The following is a 13278-nucleotide window of genomic DNA, read 5'->3' as shown; positions in this document are numbered from 1 at the left end:
ATCGTTAACAAAAATATAGATGTAAAAAATATCGACTTTATTAAAAACAGTGTTAAATTAAATTAATATTAAATTTTAATTACTAAAATATACTTAAAACGACTTAAATTAAATTATAATAATAAAATAATAAATGAAAATAATAAAAATAATTTTTTAAAATCTTATTTGTTGACCCTGAACCCTAAAAATACCCCTTTACCCAAAAACCCAAAACTGACCCTGAACCCTAAAAATACCCCTTTACCCAAAAACCCAAAACTGACCCTGAACCCTAAAAATACCCCTTTACCCATGACCTGAAAACTGACCCTGAACCCTAAAAATACCCCTTTACCCATGACCTGAAAACTGACCCTGAACCCTAAAAATACCCCTTTACCCATGACCTGAAAACTGACCCTGAACCCTAAAAATACCCCTTTACCCATGAACTGAAAACTGACCCTGAACCCTAAAAATACCCCTTTACCCATGACCTGAAAACTGACCCTGAACCCTAAAAATACCCCTTTACCCATGAACTGAAAACTGACCCTGAACCCTAAAAATGCTCCTTTACCCAAAATTTATCAATATTATTTAATTACCAATTAATTATTAATTAACAATAACAATAAAGTAAATATATTAGAACATTAGGTGTAATTATTTTAATAATTAATATTATTTTTTCAAAATTAATTACTTAAAAATAACACAAAATTATATATATAAAAATGTACTCTAATTAATGTAATTAACTAATTACAATTAATTAATTAACAATTATTTACTAATACAAAATATATTCAAAATTATATTATTTAATTAACTAATTAATATTAATTAATTATCAATTAATTATTAATTAAAAATATTAACAAACGTATATTAATTAATTAATTATTATTAAATTACTTCCCACCCTATTCCCCTATAAACCCACAACCCGCTACAGAATTACATTACGCAATTATTATCAAAACAAAATTCATGTAATAAAATATTTTATAACATTAATACACACTATTCACACATATTATTACATAAAAATACACTATAAAATATTATATATTATTAAAAAATCGATATTTTTGCTATCTATATTTTATACAGTCGATATTACTTCACTTACCTGAAAAACGATATTTTTGTAGTCGATATTATGTCCAGTCGATATTTTGTCCAGTCTATATTTAAAACTCGATATTATGTCCAGTCGATATTTTGGAGTCGATATTTTGTCTCTATACCATATAGTGCAAACGAGGGTCCAACCGGCAGTGCTCACAGTCGCTGGAATCAGCAGTATTCTCTCTGCTCCCCACGCCGCCACCCGGTGTGCACATGGCAGGTGCATTCTGGGGGTTGGAGTCAGCTACAAGGTGGGAGGACTCTAACAGGTGAATGGACTACTACCTGGGGGAGGAGTACCAGTGACATCACCGCTACAAAGGTGGAGCACAGCAGCTGGTAATCATTTGGACTCTGGTGGGTGCAGGGCGCTGACGAAGGCGAAAGGAGCCGAAATGCATTCGTCACCACCTACCTGCAATGCTGTGCAATAAAGCTTTCTTCAAAGGATCCCCCTCTGGCCTCCGCGCTTTCCTTTGCGGGTGAAGTGGTTTGGTGATTTTATCTGCGCGATGCCAGAAGCGCAGTACGGATGGCCCTGTGACATTTGAGACCCGGACAGAAGCTGGCAACACACTGCTTGCGGTGTACGTTTTGCGCTTGATATATATATATTACCTACTGGCGGTTGCCAGTAGGTAGTTATAGTTAGGACCTAGTTTCCATAGGGAATCCGCAACATTGTATTTGGAATAACTTTGGCGCCAGTCGACGAATCTTCGCAAAATTCTCCAGGAAAATGGCCTGATCTGCTCCGCTCTTTCCCCGAATGTTTCGGGGTGATTTGTCAAGCGGGGAGTCGAGAAAAAAGGGTGTCCCAAAACGTGTTTTCCCCATGCAATTTTCCATAGGGACCTTTAAGTGAGGCTACAGCCCGAACTGCTGAACGGAATTACACCAAATTTGGCAAAAAGGTAGAGTTTGGTTCACAGATTATGTATGCTTTTTGTTAAATGATGTAAATCCGTTCAGTAGTAAAATCATAGATATATCTATGGACGAAGTACCTACCTTCCCTTGCACGAGCTTTATGCTAATTGGCTGTCAACACTCCAAACCAGGAAGTGTAGGCAGCCATCTCGTGCCTCGGTAAAACCGAGGCACAAGAAAGCAGGAAAAGAAACGCAAAAAACACGGAAAGGGGGCCGGGTAGAAACACCCTGACCCCCTAGGCCTGCTCATTGGGTCCCACAAGGAGCCCCAAGGCCCTAAAACATTATTATTATTTTTTTAAATTGCGGGATACTCTTAGGTACGCATACCCCGTGAAAAAACAAAAAAAATCTGGTCTGTTTTATTTTCTAATTAGCCCCAGGGGGGCTTTATAAAAAAAAGTTTGGAGGGGCCCCAATCCCACCACACTGCCCCGGGGATCGCCACCCCCGGGGCAAAGTAAGTATAATAGCGGGGAGCACACGGCCCCCCGGCAGCCCCGGGGACCGCCACCCCCGGGCTTTATTATGAAGTATGCGGGGGCTCACGGCCCCCTTCCCGTAAAAAAAATAATAATAAGAATGGGGGGCAGGCCCTGGGTGATGGGGTCCACTGGGCCAACAACATAGAAAAAGAAAGGGGGCTACACCGCCCCCTTCTTAAAAGTAGATTTTTTTTTAAACAGGATCTCTCTACAAACGCGCCCCCTGGCGCGTTTGCAGAGGGGGAACTAATTCCCCTTGTATACTGGGGGTACCTGGGGGCCAATTAGCCCACCAGGAGCCTCCAGTATGGGCCAGGGGGCTGCGTTGCAGAGAGATGTAAAAAGAGGCATGGCCTCATTACACCTCTCTGCAACGCAGTCCCCTGGCGAATACTGGAGGTTCCTGGTGGGCTAGGTGGCCCCAGGGACCCCCAATGTTTGCACACATGTTACCTCAGGCCCCGCCCTCTTCCTTCACTATTGAGCAAAATATTCCTCTAAAATCAGCCGAACTACGAATTCCGATTTACTCACCTGTTATCCTGAGAGACTTCAGTGCTGCATCTTTGAGCGCAGTACGAACCCTGAAAAGTAAATCTAAGCGTACTTACCAGTAACTTGTATTTCCTTCCATAGGTATTTATTGTGTGGTTTTCACCAGAAAAGTTTCTGTCTATTTTTGAAATGTACAAATGTTCTTCTAAAATCAGCCGAACTACGAATTCCGATTTACTCACCTGTTATCAGGAGAGACCTCAGTGCTGCATCTTTCAGCCCACTACTGATCCTGAAAAGTAATTCTAATTGTAGTTACAGTAACTTGCATTTCCTTCCATAGGCTAACATTGACTGGTTTCACTTGGAAATTCTTTTAAGTGTGAAGTTTTGGAACTTTATAAAATTCCTCAAAAATCAGCCGAACTACGAATTCCGATTTACTCACCTGTTATCAGGAGGGACCTCAGTGCTGCATGTTTCAGCCAACTACTGATCCTGAAAAGTAATCCTAATCGTAGTTACAGTAACTTGAATTTCCTTCCGTAGGCTAACATTGACTGGTTTCAATTGGACCTTTTTCTAAGTGTGAAGTTTTGGAACTTTAAAAAATTCCTCAAAAATCAGCCGAACTACGAATTCCGATTTACTCACCTGTTATCAGGAGAGACCTCAGGGCTGCATCTTTCAGCCCACTACTGATTCTGAAAAGTAATTCTAATTAATTGTACTTACAGTAACTTGAATTTCCTTCCATAAGCTAACATTGACTGGTTTCACTTGGAAATTCTTCTAAGTGTGGAGTTTTGGAACTTACAAAAATTCCTCTAAAATTAGCAGAACTATGAATTCGGATGTACTCACCCGTTATCAGGAGAGACCTAATTGCTGCATCTTTCAGCCCACTACTGATCCTGAAAAATTATTCTAACCGTACTTACGGTAATTTGAATTTCCTTCCATAGGATATTATTGCCTGCTATAAAAAATATATTTAAATTAAAAAATATATAAAATTAAAAAAAACAAATATTACAATTTCAATATTTTTAAAACCCTTTTTTTTCAATTTATATTAAAAATATGTAATGTAATTTAAAAAATAAAATATCTAAAAATAAATACTTTAAAACAATGTAGTAAATTAGTATAAAAAATATATAACAATTAATACATTTAAAAATTATCATTTACAAAACCTTTGAAATTCACTGAAAAAACATAGGTTTCAGCCATGTTATAGTTAGGAATTAGCATTTAAAAAACATTAGAAATTCACTGAAAATAACATAGGTTTCAGTCACAGTATAGTTAGGAATTAGCATTTAAAAAACCTTAGAAATTCACTGAAAAAACCATAGGTTTCACACATGTTATTGTTTTCTGGACATTTCACTCATACAAAACCATTGAAATTCCCACGTTATAGTTAGTTCAGCTAACTATAACTTGCGCGCCCGCAATGCACTGCAGATGACGTCACATATTACATCACTCCTGACATGGTCAGTGACATCACTCATGACATCACTCATGACATCTCAAATTACATCACTGATTACATCACTGATGACATCACCCAGTGAATGTGTGTCTTTCTGAAAAATAAATTTTTGCAGCGTGAATCTTTCTGGATTCACTATGCTGTGCATATTCCACAATCTGGTGGTTGGGTCCGAAATCGTAGTCTTTTTTCTCTTTTTTTTTTCGTAGCCCAGGTGGGCGTCGACGTCCCACCTTCTGGTGTACCTTCGGTGACGTCGGCATGCTTCCGGTGGAATCTACCACCCTTGGGCGCCATCTTCAGATTCTTTTTTCCGCCGTTGGGTCTGGATCGTCGCGTGAAGCTCCAGAAGTTTTGGAGGAAAAAAGGAGAAAATACAACTACTATTCGACGGTAAAGACCGGAAAAGATTGGGAGAAGAAGACCATCAGAGAGGAGACAACGAAGACAGAGAAGAACATCCAGATCTTCGACGTCCTTGGAGGAATGCGCATACAGGGGGGCCACTGAGCGCTGGGATGTACAAGACTCCATTTAAATTCTGCAAAAACTGCCACTCCCTTGTTGCTTCCAACTAGTTTTGAGTCGATTCTCCTGGGCCTATGTAATATTATCTGTTGGCATAGTCTCCGACACAGCTTGAAAGGGAAACTGACCCGCTCCATATCCGGAACTCACAAAGAATCACTGGATTGTAAGGAGAGGAACAAGTGAACCGAGACGGATATTTCATCGCGTCTTATTAGTTTGTAATGGGACATTTGCAAAGGTAATGCGGCAACAGACAAGAGCATCGCATTTCAAGTATTTTACTTTGAGAGACTTTTACAAACCTGAACATTTTGCATGGAATGGTATTTCACCGTAATGATGCATTATGGGAATAAGATGCTGGCAATTCCTCTATGACAAAGGCTATGCAGCTGAAACAAGTCAGAGACTATTTTGCATGTTGCCGCCCATAAGCATAATAAATGTTCTTTACAACGCTACCGGTGCCTCAGCTCTGTTCTTCAGTGTGTTGGTGCTAAGTTGCGGGATACTTCGTTCCCGTATTCTGCCGAGGCTGCCCTGCAGGGTCATGGACTCCCTAAACAGAGCAACTCGTGTGGGAATACTTTGAAAGGGAAACTGACCCGCTCCATATCCGGAACTCACAAAGAATCACTGGATTGTAAGGAGAGGAGCAAGGGAACCGAGACGGATATTTCATCGCGTCTTGTGAGTTTGTAATGGGATATTTGCAAAGGTAATGCGGCAACAGACAAGAGCATCGCATTTCAAGTATTTTACTTTGAGAGACTTTTATAAACCTGAACATTTTGCACGGAATGGTATTTCACCGTAATGATGCATTATGGGAATAAGATGCTAGCAATTCCTCTATGACTAAGGCTATGCAGCTGAAACGCGTCAGAGACTATTTTGCATGTTGCCGCCCATAAGCATAATAAATGTTCTTTACAACGCTACCGGTGCCTCGGCTCTGTTCTTCAGTGTGTTGGTGCTAAGTTGCGAGATACTTCGTTCCCTTATTCTGCAAAGGCTGCCCTGCAGGGTCATGGGTTCCCTAAACGGAGCAACTTGTTTGGGAATATATATATATATATATATATATATATATATATATATATATATATATATATATATATATATATGTATATATATATATGTATATGTATATATATATATATATATATATGTATATATATATATATATATATATATATATATATATATATATAGTTTGATAGAGGCATATAGACATGATAACGTCACTGAGTAGACTGACACAGTGTTTGCTGTAGGCACCTAGCTAACTGCATGGTTGTTGTTGGTGGGAAACCTTTGCAGTTGGGAGCGTGTCTGAATGTCGATCTTTTAAAAGGTTAACTCTACCTGTAGGTTCAGCAATGGTGTGAGGGCGAGCATCTTGCCCTTTAAAGTGAAATGCGTGTGATGTTATAAGTATTGGTTGGGCGACATGCCATCTCATAAGCTTAGGCATTAACTCAGCCTGAGGGCAAACTATTACACTTGGCCTACCTGACTCTGCAGGCTGCTCTAATTATCTGTTGGCATAGTCTCCGACACAGCTTCTCTAAAGTGCTGGGTCTGTGGCTTAAATAGTAAGCACTTAATATTATAGTGAATAGCTTGCGCTTATTGCTTGATATACAATGTTCTCCAAGACCGAGGGTGTAGTTCCCTTGTTGCTTCCAACTAGTTTTGGGTTAATTCTCCTGGGCCTATATAACAGAGAAGAAGATGGGCAATCCCTGTAAATAGTTGGAGGCGGATCTCAGTGGGCAGCATGGCTGAGCAGCCAAGGCCCATTCCTGGAGGATTATGTGGGGCAAAATGGTTGGTGATCAGACAGCAAGTATATCATTGGCAGCAAATATATCTTCCAAGTAGTGCTATTGTAGATGAATATATATATATATATATATATATATATATATATATATATATATATATATATATATATATATATATAATATATATATATATATATATATATATATTATTGTTTATGATTGGTAGCATTAAAAATTTCTAGCACAAAAATACAAATGAAGCTAGACTTATCGACAGCTTCTGTAACCGGTTTATCTCTGGATACTGTGCCACTCCCCGCTTGCCATCAGTTTCAGGCTAGTTCTCCGGGTGTGTTACTCAAGCACAGTTGGACAGTCCTTGAATCAAGTATGGCTGCTGTCTTTGGAAATACAGAAACCAGGCACTACTGAGAAATCGTTCCATTTGAAAGTTCCTCTTTAATTTTCTTTAGTCTTGAATTTAAGGGATAGCCTAGTCAAGCAGTTAAGGCATACTCTAGAAGGAGTTGGGCAGAACAACGAGTCCGCTACCTCATGTATCACTTTGCTACAGATTTAGGGCCTGATTTGTCATCATTTTGCTTCGCCTTTTTGCTACGCCAGGGGCCGAAAGGATGACGTAAAGCCTAAGTGAGATTTATAAAGCAATTCAAGGCCACCCTGCAGGCTCATCAGGCCTTGATAAATCTAGAGAAACGCAATGCTGCGCAAATCGCTTCCTTGCATTACTCTGTAACAGGGAGGCGTGCCATGGGTGGAGTGTGGGTGTTCTACTCATTCACCCATGGATTTGGTGCACTCCCAGACTTCCATTAGTGGGACACTTGGGAATGCGTCAAAATTAGACACTTCCCCAGGTGAGGCATAACAGTGAGAAATATTGTTATTTCTCTTCATTTTTTTGGGTCTCGCTGTCTCTTTGAGACATGCTGTATTCAGGTATGGACTTGAAGCTCTGCCCATCTTTTCAACAGGCTCCTCTTACTGTCCTTTGTAAATGGTGGCTTTTGATTCATGAATAGGCTTGTAGACCCTCCTTAGTACCGCATTTTCTCCTTTTGTAACCTCCCATAAAGACTGCCCTGCCCCTGTTACATGTGTTGTTACTTGATATGTTTTATTTAGAGTCTGCGTGCACTATTGTATTCATGACTTTCTCCTAGCTGCAGGCACTTTAAGCTCTCCCGCCTACACACTGCGCACAATCTAATTGTAAGCTGCAAAGCATGCCTTCGCCATTCTTTTCTTGGTGCGGCTCGACAAACTCTATTTTTTCAATATGATATGCTTTTAGTGATCAGGGGGGCACAGGTGGTGTGCTGTGCTACTTACGAAAAACGTACAATATTCAGAAAATAGAGTTTGGCGAGCTGCACCTTTCTTTTCTTCGGCGCCTCTCTCCAAACTCTATTTTTTTCCTTCAAATTTAACACTGCACCCTTCTCTTCTTTGGCACGGCCGCCCAACATCCTTCACTCCCTTTCTCATGCCCTTTCTCATGCCATGCAGCTAATATAACAACATTTGCAATGCTATAGGTCTCGCATTACTAAAGGTTTGAGCAATTGGTGCGACAATAGCTCATGCATTCAGTAATGTGAGACCTATTGCAATGCAAATGATTGTTCCTATTTCTATGTTTGCTACATTCTGGAGCAGACATAGAAAGAAGAAATTGTGGCTCAAGATTGTTTTGTGCAGGAAAGTGTCCCTTCCTGCACAAAAACAATCCTGCCTGCAACGCAAGCGTGCTTGCCCCCCCCCCCCCCCCCCCCCCCGCACAAGGCTTTCTGCGTTGGTGCTAGGCAGCCAAAAGTGTGCCAGGGCTAGGAAAGGACAGGAGTGCGAGGCATAATGGTAAACATGATGCATTCCTGCCTTTTTCCTTTCTGCCAGAGCAAGGTGACTTGCTGCATTGTGCAGTGTGAAAGAATGATAAATCTGGCCCATTATGTCCAAGTATTTTTATTGTTTTGTTCAAATATGCAAACCATTTACTAAAATGCTCGGTAACCATAGAAGTTCTATGACAAGAGTTCTAACGATGCCAGCCCAACAGCTTCCAGCACCCAATACCAGGCCAACATGTCTTCAATTAGCATACTATTTCAGGAAACGTATTGTGATGACATAATTTTTAATTCTCATTACCCTTCACAGGTCAGTAGTGATAACGGTCCTCTAAGGTTTCCAGAGGGGTTATATGAGCGCGATTCAGGATAGTATGTGTCGGGACATCTCTGTTTGAGGTAGCTGTCGCGCTCTATAGGTGTCTGTACTATTATGTGTTAATTTGCATCTGGGGGCAATCAGATGGCAGTAAACGGAGTCTAACTGCGTTGATGTTTTGTCAGTAACACTCTTATGTATACTGACCCTCCCTTCTCAAACTTTCATAATAGAAAAGTTGCCTTTCAAGTATTTTTCAGATCCTAATTTGCATTCAGGAGCAGCACAATATTCTATGGCAAGTTATCACTTAGTACTATGGCATCGCCAAGACATTTTCAGATTTTTCCATAGTTGGGACACCTAGGCCTAGGCTCATGATGTATACAAGGCGAGCACTGCCCAGTGCAAGTAGCCCACAGCCCTAATTCTGTGGGGGAGTCACCCAGATTTAGGGCCTTATAACAAGTTTATTGGTTCAACTGCTGTAGGCCTGTGTTTGCCCCCGCCAGCAGCCCATGGCGCTGGTGGTCCAAAGATCACCGTATTACGAGTCGACCATGGGGCCGGCCCTGTGGAGGCAGGGATCTTGCAGCTGTGGTGAGTACTGTCACCAAATATATTGATGCCTGTGAGTGCATTTCAACTGCATATGTGTCGGATGTACACATATGCATGATATATGTGGAACAATGTCATTTACCCATTACCTGGGTTCGGCTAATGTATGGGCAGTCCTGGAAATGGGTTAATGGTACGAAAAGGACTCGCCTGTAGATCGCCGCACACAGGGTCATATTCCTCAGAGTGAAGATCCTGCTTTGAAGGGGTGACCTGGAGAAAGGGATCCACATTGTAATCTGCCAGGGAGAAGAAAAAAGGGGTAAGTACCCACCCCAAATCCATCATCACTGCCACCTTGAAGCAGGCGGTTGTACTGCTGTGGTCCGTTCGTGGAACAGGCAACTCATACTACGCACAGTGGTTCAGCTCTCCTTTACCGCCCTTTCAACTGCAAAGGGGCTATCCTCTTTGAACAGACTGGTACATTTGAAGAATGCAGAGTGTAGTGCTTTGTGTGGTTAATATTTCTTAAGAGTATTTCTGGATTCTCTTTGGTAGATGAGAAGAAATCTCAATATTTTGGAATTACTTTTTTGTATGGGTTGCAGAAATGGTCAGAATATTGCAATCAGATCATAAGATTGGCGTGGAAACATGCGGTAATGGAATGAGAATACTACATCAGTCGTGATGTTTCTGGGTTGCGTTCATGTGCAAAAACGTGTCTGAAATGCAACTTGATTGTTAGTACTTTGGGCCTTACTTTTTTTTACTTTGTTGCAAAGAAAGTACAGTCTGTGAGGGCATATGACCGCTGCAGATTCAGAATAATAAAAAGCTTCAGACAATGATTCCTATGGTTAAAACCTACCACTCTGAAAAAATCCACATTAATTTGGGTTTTCTACAGTCATGATTTTTGTATTAGACCTGGGATCATCAGTGTTCCCAGGTGAGTAGCAGAGTAGCGAACTCAGAGAATGTGGTAAACAAATGGAGTGACATGTTTGTTGTATTCATAAGCATTCTCAATAGTAACTGACATCCAAAATACATATCTAGCATTAATGTAAATGTGTTTGTATTTATATAGCGCCTTCTACCCAGAGGTCTCGTAGCACTGTATTCATACCGCTGTGGAACCCTTCCTGGCTTTCCTGTGAGATGTCCACTCCTGGGCACCCCCAAGGTGAAGCCAGGCATCCAGGCACTGCTGGGGCCGTTGTGGAGATTAAGCAAGATATTGCCCAGAGTCACAGAGTGGGGCCCATGATTAGACTAGGCACCGAGGCGAGAATTATCAGGTCCTGGGGGATTGAGCCCAAGAGCCGCCGAGGTGGGAAATGAACCCTGGTCCCGGGCCAGACCTCAGCATCAGGGTCTGCTGCTCTAACCATTGAGCCACACTTCTCCACAGTAAAAATGCAGGCGTTAACAGCTCAATTGAGTGTAAAAAGTCCCCAGAAAACCCCATATTTTAAGGCTAGAGCTTTCCGTCACATACAAAAGTATTTTCCATTTGGAAAACAAACGAAGGAAGCGGTAATTGTGCAAATGATAATTCCCAATACACTTACTCCTGCAGATTATCTGAAGTACAATCTGTCTGCTGGACTGAAATGAAATGTTAAAAAGGAAGACTGCTGGGTGGAGGTCCATGGTTCCTTAGCACTCATGGGGCTTGACCGCATGTGGGACGTGCCACAGGGCCAGAGCAAGCCAGGCCAGGCCCTAAGGTTAACTGCACACTGTGCACAGCCGATGCTTTGCTTGGTGGGAGGTTGACCACCCACAGGGATTTTGGGTGCAGAGTCAGTCCCCATCAGTGATCTTATTTAGGATGTCATCAGTGATGTCATAAAGGATGTCTTAGAGCATGTCATAAGTGATGTAACATGAGGTCATAAGCAGTGCGTGATGGGGCGCATATTTAGCTCTGCTAACTATAACTGATGAATTTCTGTCTTTCTTTTAGTTCAAAACATTAATGTTTTCATTGACAAACTATAATGTTACTTTAACCTTTGGGTTTCTTAGTGAAATTCTAGTTTTTTTTAATGTTATTTAATAATTTATAATCACACATATAGCCAACCCTGCCCCACACATGGTCAAAGGTCATGTGCAGCAGAGGGTTGGCTGCAGGGCCCCACAGCAGCTAAACCTGCGCTGCGCACAGCCTTCCATTGCATGCTGCATGGGGTTGGCTGTAGGGCCTGGCTTACAGCCAGACCTTGCATCCCCTGGAGCCAAATTTAATAAAAAAGGAAGAGAATGCTGCACCCTTCCCCACATATTATTAGGCCCCGGGGACCCCATTGCCCTGGACCTGGTAATTAATAAAGGGAGGGGGGCACACAGCTCCCATCCTTGAGCTCAGATGGCCACATGGCCACCCACCCGAGCATTTATAGGCCCCAAAGACCTTATCCCCCAAGTACCCTTTTTAAAACTGGAGGGAGCAGCTGCATTTATGCTGCTCCTTCCAGGTGGGGGCATTATATTTCCTATTTCCCTGCCCACTTCAACAGAACACAACTCTGCTCCTAGCCCACAAGAGCATTTTTAAATCTCTTGCCTGCTGGGGGCAGACATAGAGCCTGCTTACGAGTTTGATGGGTGGGAACGTCCCTTCACACCAGAGCTCTGCTCCCATACCGCCTGCCAGATTACAAATACATTTGTGGTCTGGCGGGTGGCGCTTTGGCAGTCCGAGGTGGTGGGCTTTATTAGAAAAGCACTGAAATGGGAACGTTAAAGCCTGTTCCTGCTCGGTATGGACTGGTCCAGTCCATGCCACGCAGGAACTGGGGGGCATGCACACAGGGGAGCACAACATGTGCCCCACTGCATGCACCCTATGGCCCTGAGGCTACAGCTGGCCCTGTAGGGGCCCCTTAGTTTCCTCACCGCCACAGTTTTCATGGTGTGCTCCATCCTTCTGAAGTGGGTAAAATTATCCCCATTAAAAATTGCCCTAAATTAGCTGTAGTTTCCAGTACTCAGAAACAACAGAAGTACTCTATAAAGTACTCTATAAAGTGCTTCGACAAAAAATAAGTCAATATTATCCGACTATTGTGAGGTCCTTTGTCGATAACAGAATGACAAAGAACCAATAACGGCTGGTATAGACCTTCTCCAACAACATTCCAGTGCTTTTCTTTTTTTTTTCTCCTTATTTTACAGCATTCTAACCTCAGTGGGTGCAGCTCAGGCCTGTCACTCGGGTAGAGTGCCTTCAAGAACTGGTACCGTCCTCGGCTGCAGTCCATAATGCTATGCTAGAACATTGGAATTGTGAGAGCTCAACTGAAACTGTAGAGTATCTCAAGGCCTAAAATTGCTGGCATTGACCTACCCCTCCAGCATTCCAGTTTTTGCCTCTCTGATTCCCCATGTTTATTCTAGAACATTCCACCCTCATTTGGTGGAATAATCTAAAGCTCTTCTGCCTCTGGCTATAACCGTTGCTAATGGGGCTCTCCCTCATGGTAGACCCTCGACTGCAGCTTGGCCTACAACTATAACTTGGATTCAGGGTCTTTAATGACTATCACGTCTTTGAATGCCATTCATCAAGATACATTCATCAAGATACATTCATCCATGAAGGCCATCTTTTTACCTGTAGAGTTGAACCTTGGGGCCTTGAGCGTTTCATTGTTGAT

At 41.9% G+C, this 13278-nt stretch overlaps 1 protein-coding gene across 3 annotated transcripts in view; it reads left to right on the top strand.

The window, feature by feature from the left end:
- Positions 1-13278, top strand: part of MRTFB (myocardin related transcription factor B) — a 364509-nt gene that overhangs the window by 213294 nt on the left and 137937 nt on the right. The gene's annotated exons all lie outside the window — the stretch shown is intronic.

The sequence above is a fragment of the Lissotriton vulgaris genome, chromosome 10, assembly GCF_964263255.1.
Source record: "Lissotriton vulgaris chromosome 10, aLisVul1.2, whole genome shotgun sequence".
NCBI lineage: Eukaryota > Metazoa > Chordata > Amphibia > Caudata > Salamandridae > Lissotriton > Lissotriton vulgaris.
This window is presented reverse-complemented; position numbering and strand designations above follow the sequence as displayed.